The 11093-nt window shown below is 42.0% G+C and overlaps 1 protein-coding gene across 1 annotated transcript in view; it reads right to left on the bottom strand.

The window, feature by feature from the left end:
* The window catches only part of LOC111875776, a 265014-nt gene extending 256455 nt beyond the window's left edge, over nt 1-8559 (bottom strand). Inside the window, exons 1-2 of the mRNA XM_023872290.2 lie at nt 8058-8559; nt 6656-7093 (exon numbers count right to left, since the gene is read on the bottom strand). The gene's annotated coding sequence lies outside the window, so the exon portion shown is untranslated. The remainder of the gene's footprint in view (nt 1-6655; nt 7094-8057) is intronic.
* Between the last annotated feature and the right edge of the window lie 2534 nt (nt 8560-11093).

Genomic DNA, 11093 nt, shown 5'->3' with positions numbered 1-11093 from the left:
CGAAATGTGCATATGTGGTTCCATAACAATCCACATGAGATAATGGAAACGAAATTCCAAAAGAGATTTCCTGTGAATGTACGTTTACAGTTATGTGGTCGGGTTATAGCGCAGCCATATTACGTCATCGCTTGCCAGTCATGTGTCATGTATAGTGCTTGGAAACCCTAAGGACAATTATGACATGGCGAGCGAGTATTTCGTACTTCAATTTTATGGCTTTCCGTCACTCACAAGTTAGTTTGATGTTACGTACATTATTAACATTACAGAATCCACATATTCCTGCCAGTTTTAATATGTATTTTGTAATCAACAAGTGTGTAACACCGGTCAAAGTTTGACACTTCTCTGGCCATTATCTCCGTAACCGTTCAACTTTGGACATAGGTGTTTTGGGTTGTATCGGCATACTTTAACATAAGGAACACCCTCCCGAAGTTTGGTCCATTCCTCCTGGGACACTCTGTATAATAGCAACCGCCTCACAAGCGTGTAATAAAAACTTGCAGTTATCCATTAATTTTCTCCCTACATATTTCGACCACACGAGAATTTTATAAGGTGAAGGTAGAAAAAGCTGAAGTTGTGTCTGTGCTCAACGAATTAAGCACTGCGCCATGAAGGCGTAGGGGGGAGTGGATGTATAGATCCACATTTTCTTGATTTCGGCACTAGCTGTAGGTGAGTGGTCAGCTTCACGTCCCTGTCGCTTTACCCTCGGGGGAAAAGCCCCAAATTACCATTGGATAGGAGGTTGGGTGTCCCCAGAGGCAGTCTGGACGCTGTGGAAGAAAGGAAATTATTGACCATATTGGGACTCGAACTCCGACCCTTTAGTCGTCCAGCCAGTAGCCAGTCGCTATACCGACTACGCTACCCCGGCTCCGGTTATCATGAGGCGAAAAAAAATGATTGTATAAACTTATATAATATATGTTTTTAAACTCATTTTTTGTTAAAATAGAGTTTCGTATATGTTTTCAAAAATAGATTAAAGGATTTGGATTGGTCAGATCTCGGCCAATCGTCGCATAAAGCCTTTGTTCAGTATAAAGTTGCTTTATATAATATACACATTGCGATATAAATATTTGTCTTGTCATAAAAAGAATTTAACATTTTACCTTTTTCGTAGTTGTTGAACTGTTTTCGTGAAACTAGATTGAAGATAAGCAGATTTCAGCCTTTCTTGTTCCCGAGCGTACTGATAAAGAGAACAAGGACATGACAGTAATAAGATAAAGGGTATGAGAAATAAAACGTCGTTGCGTTATGTTTATGCATTATACATTTCGTATAACACGGAAGAAACACTGTTTTAATACCGGAAGAACATCGTACGGTACAAATGTCTGGCATCTAGCGACAGCAGGAGTCCAATATTACAGATTCTGTGCGAAACGAGCTTCATACAACACAGTCGGTGACCTAATGAGCAAGAGAAATATGTTAACATTCTTCGTTCCTTAGCAAAAGACAAAAGTAGTAATATCACCCACAGAAAGAGGCACAGTTATCAAGTTGGCTTTCTTTAATTTCTTATGTTTAAAATATGCAAGGAAAAAGCGACGAATGGAAGAAAAACAAAGAAAATTTCCCCCGAATAAAAGCAAAAATCGTGAACTTTTTAATATTATCCTTTACGCAGAATTGTGTTGCTTTATTTCAAGAGGAAACGCATTTTTGACGACTTATTCGTAAACCGAATTAAATACCTCACAGCAGTGAAGAGGATTTAAATTGATGATTATATCGGGCTGAAATATTTTAAAATTAAATTATTTGTTTTTAAATTTTCTTATCCAGTGGGTAGGAGCTGGGACAGCTTATTCGGTACAACGACCGGCTACGGTCTCGACGACTGAAGAGTGGGAATTCAGGTCGCAGCAGAGTAAAGAATTTTTTCTTCTCCAAATCGTTTAGACTATATGTTACTGTCTCGTCACCAAAATGCAGGGAAAAATCATGACATAAAGATAGGAAACAGATGTTTTGAAAATGTGGCACAGTTCAGATATTTGGGAACAACGATAACAGATCGAAACTTGGTACAGGAAGAAGTTAAGAGGCGATTGAACTCGGGTAATGCTTGCTACCATTCAGTCCAGAACCTTTTGTCTTCTCGTCTGTTGTCCAAAAACATAAAAATTAGAATATACAAAATTATAATTTTGCCTGTGGTTCTGTATGGGTATGAAACTTGGTCTCTGACATTAAGGGAGGAACATAGACTGAGGGTGTTTTAGAACAGGATGTTGAGGTGAATATTAGGACCGAAGAAAAATTAAGTGACAGGAGGTTGGAGAAAACTGCATAATGAGGAGCTTCATAACTTGTACTCTTCTCCAAGTACAATTAGAATGATCAAGTCAAGGAGGATGAGGTGGGCAGGTCATGTAGCACGAATGGGGGAGACGAGGAATGTGTATAGAATATTGGTGGAAAAGCCAGAAGGAAAGAGACCACAGGGAAGACCAAGGCGTAGATAGATGGACAATATTAGAAGGGATCTTAGAGAGATAGGATGGAATGGTGTGGATTGGATTGATCTGGCTCAGGAGAGGGACCTGTGAAGGGCTCTTGTAAACACGGTGATGAACCTTCGGGTTTCCATAAAATTCTGGGAAATTCTTGAGTAGCTGCAGAATTGGCGTCTCCTCCAGAAGGGCTCAGCTCCATGAGTAAGTAAGTAAATAAGTAAATCGTTCAGACCGGTTCTAGGGTCCACCCAACCTCTTATCCAATGGATACCTGGGGCTCTATCCTCGGGGGTAAAGTGACCGTGGCTTGAAGCTGATCACTCACCTCTAGCAAGTGTCGAGGTCAAGGAATATGAATCTAAACATTCACTCCCACATACGCCTTCATGGCGCAGCGCTTGATTGATTCATTCATTCATTATTGGAGGGGGTGTGTTTGCCCATGCACCGCGACCAGTTGTTGATCTATTGTACGTCCCAGTCGCCATACCCTTTCGGTACTGGTGCTCGCTATCAGCCCCGTTCAGCCAACGAGTGCGGCCCCTCTACTGGCAGTGGTACCTGATACTTCCCCATTTACCGGAGGCATTGGAAACTATTTGGGCGGGAAACTTTTTACCTAATTTTGCTCAGAGGTCTCCTAGAGACATGAGGATCTTTTACATGCCGTAAATCTACGAAACGGGACCCACGGCTTAAAGTCCCTCCCGGAGGACTTGTTCCCTGAATTTTTCCGCCCTTAAAAATTCCACGACCTCCGCCGTGTACCTTGAGTCATGAGGTCGGAACGTTACCCCTAGGCTACGGAGGCCGCAGCGCTTGATTAGTTAAGCACAGGGATAATTTTACCTTACCCTACCATCCAGTGGGTACTGGGAACCCGTTTCTCGGGGTAAGGCGGCCGGGTAGTGAAGATGATTACTTACTTCCATCCAGTTCTGAGGTTAAGAATTATGGGGCTATACCTCCAGTCTCCCATACGTCCTCATGGCGTGGAGCTTGATTAAGCACAGGGACAGTGGGATCCGTGCAAAGTGGTTCTAATAAGTAGGCGATTAATTCTTCCCAGAACTTATTATTTAACAATTTCACTCATAATCTTGACTAATCGCATGTGGTAAGTAAAAATATTAGGAATACCGTCTTCTGGGATGTAGCGCCGTTTAGATCTTCTTTCAACCGACGTTTCGGAGGAATGTATCGCCTCCATCTTCAGGATAGAGAAATCCGCAAGCGAGAAACCAGAGTGAACAGATGACTGAATAATAACGCTGGTTCCTCTTCTGCAGATTCGAAACTCTAAAATATGCCTTACCAACGGAGAATTCTTTTAATAATAATTTTCTCTAAACACATCTCTGCCTTGTGCTGCATAGCACGCACTCTCAGGCAGACTTAAACGGAAGCTCATTAATATAAATTACGCACATGATTCTTGAGATTAATTGGAGACTCGTACTACACCTGGCGGTGCTGTCCCCGACGCTGTCGGACATACGCTGAAGGGAGGACACTTTCAGTTTCTTTAACCCCGTGAATATACCCCATTTTGCCTCTATTCCCAACTTCTGCGGCTTTCATAATGTCTTTATTATAAATTTCTATTCATTATGTTCTTCGACGGATTGTCGGGAGAGATCAGTCGGTGTAGTAAAGGGCTGGACGCCCGGGGTTCGATTCTCGGCAGGGAAATAAATTTTCCTGACCTCCATAACGCTCAGACTAGTTCTAGGTTCCACCCAGCACTCCTATCCAGTAGATATTGGGGCTTTTTCAATTGGGGTAAAGCCGCTGAAACGTGAAGCTGACAACTCATTACCTAATGCCGTGGTCAAGAATGGTAAGGCTAGACCTCCCCACCTTCATACATCTTCATGTCGCCGTGGGTAATTAACTAATTAATTAAGCACAAGGTCAACTTCCCCCCCCCGGCACTACAGCCCCAGTGGGCCTAGGCCTACCTCCATGAACTTCTCCGTTCACTTCGGTTTTTCTAAATCTTACACATTCGGTAGGACTCCTTGGGCGGGTGATCAGCTCGTCGCAAGGCCTCTACCTGAAGACAAACACAGAAAAACGCACACAAACATCCATACCCTGAGTGGGATTCGAACCCACGATCCCGGCTTCCGAGAGAGCGAAGACAGTACATGCCTTGGACCGCTCGGCTACCGTGAGCGGCCACAAGGACAACTTTACCTTACTTCTTTACGTTCTTCGATGGAGCTCAGTGGGTATAGCGATGGGATACACGGACAGGGTTCCATCATCGACAGGGCATGAGACTTTTCTGTTCTCCGTAGCGTCTACACCGATTCTGGGGCTCACCCAGTCTCCTATCCTATGTGTACCAGGTGCTCTTTCCCGTGCGGTAAAGCGGCTGGAACGTGGAGCTGTCCACTCACTTTCATCGAGTTCCGGGGTCAAGAAAGGCGGAACTATACGTGCTCTCGTCCATACGTCTTAATTACTTAAACATAGGGTCAGCTTTACCTTTACTCCTGAACTGCCGAAATTCGAACAAGCTACTGTCATTTGCATGCGAACATATGCACCTTCTTTAGTCTTACTCACTTTTGCTTACTTGTAATAAACTGAATTGATTTTAACATATAAGCTAAAATTTATCCTGTACTTAATAAAGCATGGCGCCATGAAGACGCCTGGATGAGTGGAGGTATAGCTCCACGTATTCTTAACCTCGGCACTAGATGCAGATGACCTGGTCACTTTACCATCAGAAGAAGAGCCTTCTTCTTCAGTTGGATAGGAAACTAAGTGGGTTCCACATTCTGAAGAAGACCGAAAGCTTTTGTCCGTCGATTCCTTGATCGTCTAGCCGGAAACCAAGCCAGTGTACCAACTGAGCTATTCCGGTACCTTAAGTTGCCTCATGTTGTTTCTACGGTAAAAGAGTATATAAGTAGGGTTCATTAATTAAAGGATATATGGGAACTGAATTAGATTTGATTTAAATTATATTTCATTCATTCATTCAGAAACTGCCTTCTAAAAGAAGCTATCGAAGGAAAGATAGATGGGCGGATAGAAGTGACAAGAAGACGAGGAAGAAGACGTAAGAAGATGCTGGATGACCTTGGGGACAGAAGAGGATACTGTCATTTGAAGGAGAAAGCTCTAGATCGCATGAAGTGGAGGAATTGTTTTGAAAGAGACCTGTCGTCTTGACAGATTACTGATGATGATGATGATGATGTTTAATATAATTGCAAACACGTCGGATAATATTTCATTTATATTGTTTACTACATTTGTCGTACACCGACAGCCTATGTGGTCTAGTGGTCAGAGTTCCTGGCTACATATCCTGATGTTCCGGGTTCGATTTCCGGCGTTAACAGATTTTCTGAGAAGTAGTGGGTCTGGAACGGGATCCACTCAGCCTCGTGATGATAATTGAGGAGCTATTTCAAGGAAATAGCGGCTCCGGTCTAGAAAACCGAAATTAACGGCCGTGAGGATTCGTTGCGCTGACCACGTGACACCTTCTATCCGTGAAAGTTGGCACTAACTTCGCTGACAAGCGGCGGTCGCTCGGTCGGTATAGTTCGCTTGCGGACTCAAGCCACGGAGTTTTCTTTTAGTGTTATTAATTAGATCAAATATGTGTTTAATGTAATTGAAAAAATTATTTCGGATAATATTTCATTTATATTGCTAATTATATGTGTCGTACACATACCGCTCCTTAAATAAAAACTATTTCTACGTATGAGAATATTTTGCGAAACAGGCTCTTCAAGCCCGAAAAATGTGATATGACCTTAAGTCTGCTAGTGGCATAATATAAGGCTAAGTTGTTTTTTTTTCAAATACCGATGCTTAGAAAAGAGGTTTCGTCTTATTTTTTGGCCCTCAGTAATAAATACAAAGATAATTATGAGGAATTCTAATTACTAATTCTAATGTTATTTTTCAAATACATATAATAATTTACAACATTAAATTGCGGAATTGTTACTTCTTAATATTATACTTTTTATTTATTTATTTATAACCATCAAAATCAAATTTTGTTCAATTCTCTTATTGCGAAACTATGGTGTGTCCTTATATTCGTGCTTGTACCGTACATGAAATTGTGCAGCTAAAACCCAACTGAATTAAACTACAGGTGATATCACTTTATTGGAAGAGTTTATTTTACTCACCTTCTGGAAGTGACGTAACCGAATTTTGTCAGCAGCTTCGTTCTTGTCCTCTCCTACGATGATCAGTTCACGCTTGTTAACAATCAACTTTGGTTACGTCTAACCCACGTCATCACCATGGTAACTGTATTTTGTCTAAGCCATTTCTTGGAAAATCACAACATAAAATCCCAGCGAAGGAAGTATGAACGTGATGAAACTAACCTGGAGAACTTAAATACTGTCATGAAACTCTTAACTTTAAGTTAACTTCCATAACACGTCCACTGATTACTGAGTTCGGTCATCTGTTAGTGTTAAGAGGCACCCAATACGTGCTACACGTGTGCAGAATGGGCTGCAATGATTTATGAGTCTATAATCCATTATCTGCTAATACGTAGATAATTCTGTCACTTGTCACTGCTTGTAGAATTGTACACATGTTCATTTTCCCCACTATAAATTGATATGAAGTCATTTCATAAATATTAATACTTAACAGTAGATTAATTATTGTTTTTGGAAATTTTCGTATGGATTTGTCTTTTTATTGCTGTTTTAGAAAATGTACAAATTCTAGTTATTTAATTTGAAAGTAAATGAACGGCTTCTGATTTTCATTCAATCAGATCTAAAATGGTTTAACCAATGTTAATTTTAAACAGAATAAGAAAAACCTGTTTTTATTAATTTCATTGGATTTAATCGATACATTCATCGTGTTATTAAAAAAACATGAGTAAAACCATGCATTTTTACACCTAAATCGTTAATATTGTTCTATATTACGGAACTGATCGTCCTACCGTCCGTGTACACGTGTATACGTAAGGCTATTTGACCTTGACCTAATGGAATATAATATTTTGTTCTTTTTCTAGCGCCTACTTTAACGCGGTGAAAACCGGAAATTCATGATTTGCCTCTATTTGAGGTAATTTCAGTAACATCATTTAAAAGCCTACAAATTTTTAGATATTAAAAAATTCAGATCACTGCTATTGACGTTAATAGTCGTTCATTTCGAATCCAGCATAATCAAAATGCAACAAATAATGCGCGCCCTAAACAGTCTTCAATGATTATCCTCGCTATTCTATAGATGTGTAAAGAAATATTTCTTATGGTGTTCTTCTTTTGTTAGATTTCATATATATATATTCTATATCTTATAATGAAAGCGATTATCTATGCTGCTTTTATTTATCTTAGTTTAGATAAGATCTAAAAAATATGACGCATAAATAACAAACTTACAGTGAACAAACCTAGCAGTTAAATAAAAATACATGATTGTATTATTTTAGTTTTGCTTTTCTCACATTTATATTTGTAGCTCAAAAAAATGTAGTCTACATCTGCTCAAAAAAGAAGCTCTAGAATTACTGTTTTCTTTACTAGAAAGTTTATGTTTTCTTACTAGAAATGATCACAGAGAACAGTGTGAAAAGTTCTTTTTGATCTGTGTGCAGGAACAAAACACTATGATGATTGTATCCATTAACCTTGTCACCGTTTTAACACACGTTTCCAGCTGTGTTCACCTATTTACATTTAGATTAACCAATGCAGTTACAGCGCATTAAGAACACATCAACTTGAACTGCACACGGTAGGTGAAGGTGTCTTCTAGCTTGCCGCTAAAGGAACTTCATCCCGTAAACTTATGCTGTTACGGTTACCAGATGCTGGAGCCTTCAGTACTGGGGGAAATTGACGTTAATTCCATATCCAACACTAGGATGACCCAATTACTTAAAACAAACAAACAAACGAATTGTCGCATCGCGTTAATTCCAACTGTCGCAACGTTCAGATCTCAGACTTCCATCTGTTGGTTGCCACACCACCCACTCGGAAGCAGTCGTCACGGCTGTGGGGGTGATGCCTGATGTCGGCCCGGGGGACGGAGGGTACAACTATTAAAGGCCAGCCCGTCCCGCGACCAGGGAAGGACTGACTATTGAGCTCCGGTCGCCTGCAAGACTAATGTGCTATAGAGGCCGCTGCCACAATCACGAGCAGTGCCGGCTTCTACCGGGTTTTCGCGAATTCTCCGCTCATCGATCGTTTTTCTGCTATATATATAGTAGTTGGGAGCCCGTACAAACGGTTGCATCTACTACAGCATCTCCTGTAGGTAGACTAACCTCCCTACACCGCTCTTCTGTCTCTGTCTTTAGGTTTTCCGTTACTTCTCTCTTTCTATCTGAATTCTAAGTTCGCTTCTGGTCGCTTCTCTTTGTCTTACTGTTTACCTTTGCGGCCCTTCGGGCTCCGTGTACATCAGAATAGGAGACCCCCTGTCGTGTGAAATTAATCCTGTCTCCTTTCAAAAACAATAGTAACTGTAGAACTTACCCTTCTTCCAAAATGAGTATCTTGCAATTCAGGGGGGGGGGGGGCAGGGTTGAGCGCAGAATGTGGCGAAAAGTGTTATTTTATGATATTCAGTAACACTACAGAATTGCAGTGCCATAACTAAGGGAGTTGGTCGCCAGCTTCCTGCCGCAGCGGACTGGATTCGAGCCCAGGTCTGGTCATGTGGGATTTTTGGTGAACAAAGTAGCACTGGGCCGGTCACGGTAGCCGAGTGGTCTAAGGCACGCACTGTCTTCGCTCGCTCGGAAACCGGGATCGTGGGTTCGAATCCCACTCAGGGCATGGATATTTAGTTTGTGTGTCTGCGTTTTTCTGTGTTTGTGTACAGGTAGAGGCCTTGCGACGAGCTGATCACCCGCCCAAGGAGTCCTACCGAACGTGTAAGATAATGAAAAACCGAAGTGAACGGAGAAGTTCATGGAGGTAGGCCTAGGCCCACTGGGGCTGTAGTGCCAAGGAAAGAAAATAGTAACACTGGGGTAGGGTTTCTCCGAGTACTTAGGTTTCACCTGCCAATTCTCATTCCACCGACTGCTCCATATTCGTCATCAGCTGTCCGGGACTGATGCAGTAGGCCAGTTGGTGGGCGACGACAAAGAGACTGAACTTCGAGTCCCGATGGAAACAAGAATTATCATTTCTCCATATCGTCCAGACTGGTTCTGGGGCCCACCCAGCCTCTTATCCAATGGGTATCGTGGGCTTTCTCCTCCGGGTTAAAGCGACTGGGGCGTGAAGCTGACCAGTCACCTCCATCTAGTGCCTAGGTCAAGAAAACCTGGGTCTATACATCCACCACCCATACGCCTTCATGGCGCAGTAATTAATTAATTAAGCACTGAGACAATCTTACCCTTAATAGATATATAATTTAAATTTCGGATTTATTAATTTTGTGTATGAAAGAAAAGTGCTGTATTGCATCCGTACATCAGAATTTTCTGACACCAAGAAAACAGATTGTGGTAATCAGGTTTTTAAATTATTTAGTATTTTTAATTATTTTTCTCATAAGGACGAGCATAACACTCTCGCCAATCCTGTTCTGAATAACCTACTTTAATCCTTCGGAACCCTAAAGCATATACATGTATATTCACTTGTAGTTTCATTAAGTGCTCAGTCAACAACAGCTTCTATCTATGGCTCCACTGCCCTTTATTGAACCTTGGCCAGATTTTCAGGCTCTTTATTTTTTACACAGGCAGTTGGACTCCTTGGGAAGGGGATCAGTTCGTCACAAGACCGCTACCTGCACACAGGACAGCAGAAATACAGAATAAACGCACACAAGTTGAATTCGAACCCATAACCCCAGTGTTTGAGCTAACGAAGACAGTTAATAAATAGAATGCCAGCAGCACGTGGTGTTCCCAAGCGGTCACCCATCCAAGTGCTAACCACGCCTAAAGTTGCTTGACTTCGGTGATCGGGCGAGAACCTATGTTTTCAATATTGTATTGTCTTTGGCAAGCGCCAAAGACTATATATATATATATTGGAAACGACGTTATGGAAAGGGGTCGAAAGGGGTCGTGGCCTGGTTTAAGGTACTATCCCGAAATTTTTCTTGTAGAAACTTAAGAAAACCGCAAGAAGCTTCAGTTACAACAGATGGTGGCCGCGCCGTAGCTCAAGCGGTTAGTCGCTGGCTTCCCACCATGGCGGCCCGGGCTTGATCCCGGGTCTGGTCCAGTGGGATTTGTGGTAGACAAAGTGGCGGGTTTTCTCCTAGCGTTTCGAGTTCCCTTGCCAATCTTCATTCCACCAAATCCTACATCATCATAATCACCCGGGGCAGGCTACAATAGGCCAATCAGTGGACGCCGTGCCTAGTGCACCCAGTTGGACTCCACCCCCCTCTAAGCGAATTAAAAAAAATAATGAAGTACAACAGACGGTGTCCCGGTCTGAATTCGAACTAGGCACTGCCGGGGTACTAACATTGAAGCGTTACAGCGCGAGCCAGGTATCTCGGTCAGGGATTAGTACAGAGCGCAGTAGCGCTCAGCCAATGGCTGAGGGGCATTCATGATTGTTCCTGTGATGTCAGTTAGTGTTGGAAATACCCGCG

This window comes from Cryptotermes secundus, unplaced genomic scaffold (genome assembly GCF_002891405.2).
Source record: "Cryptotermes secundus unplaced genomic scaffold, Csec_1.0 scaffold775, whole genome shotgun sequence".
Classification (NCBI taxonomy): Eukaryota; Metazoa; Arthropoda; class Insecta; order Blattodea; family Kalotermitidae; genus Cryptotermes; species Cryptotermes secundus.
This window is presented reverse-complemented; position numbering and strand designations above follow the sequence as displayed.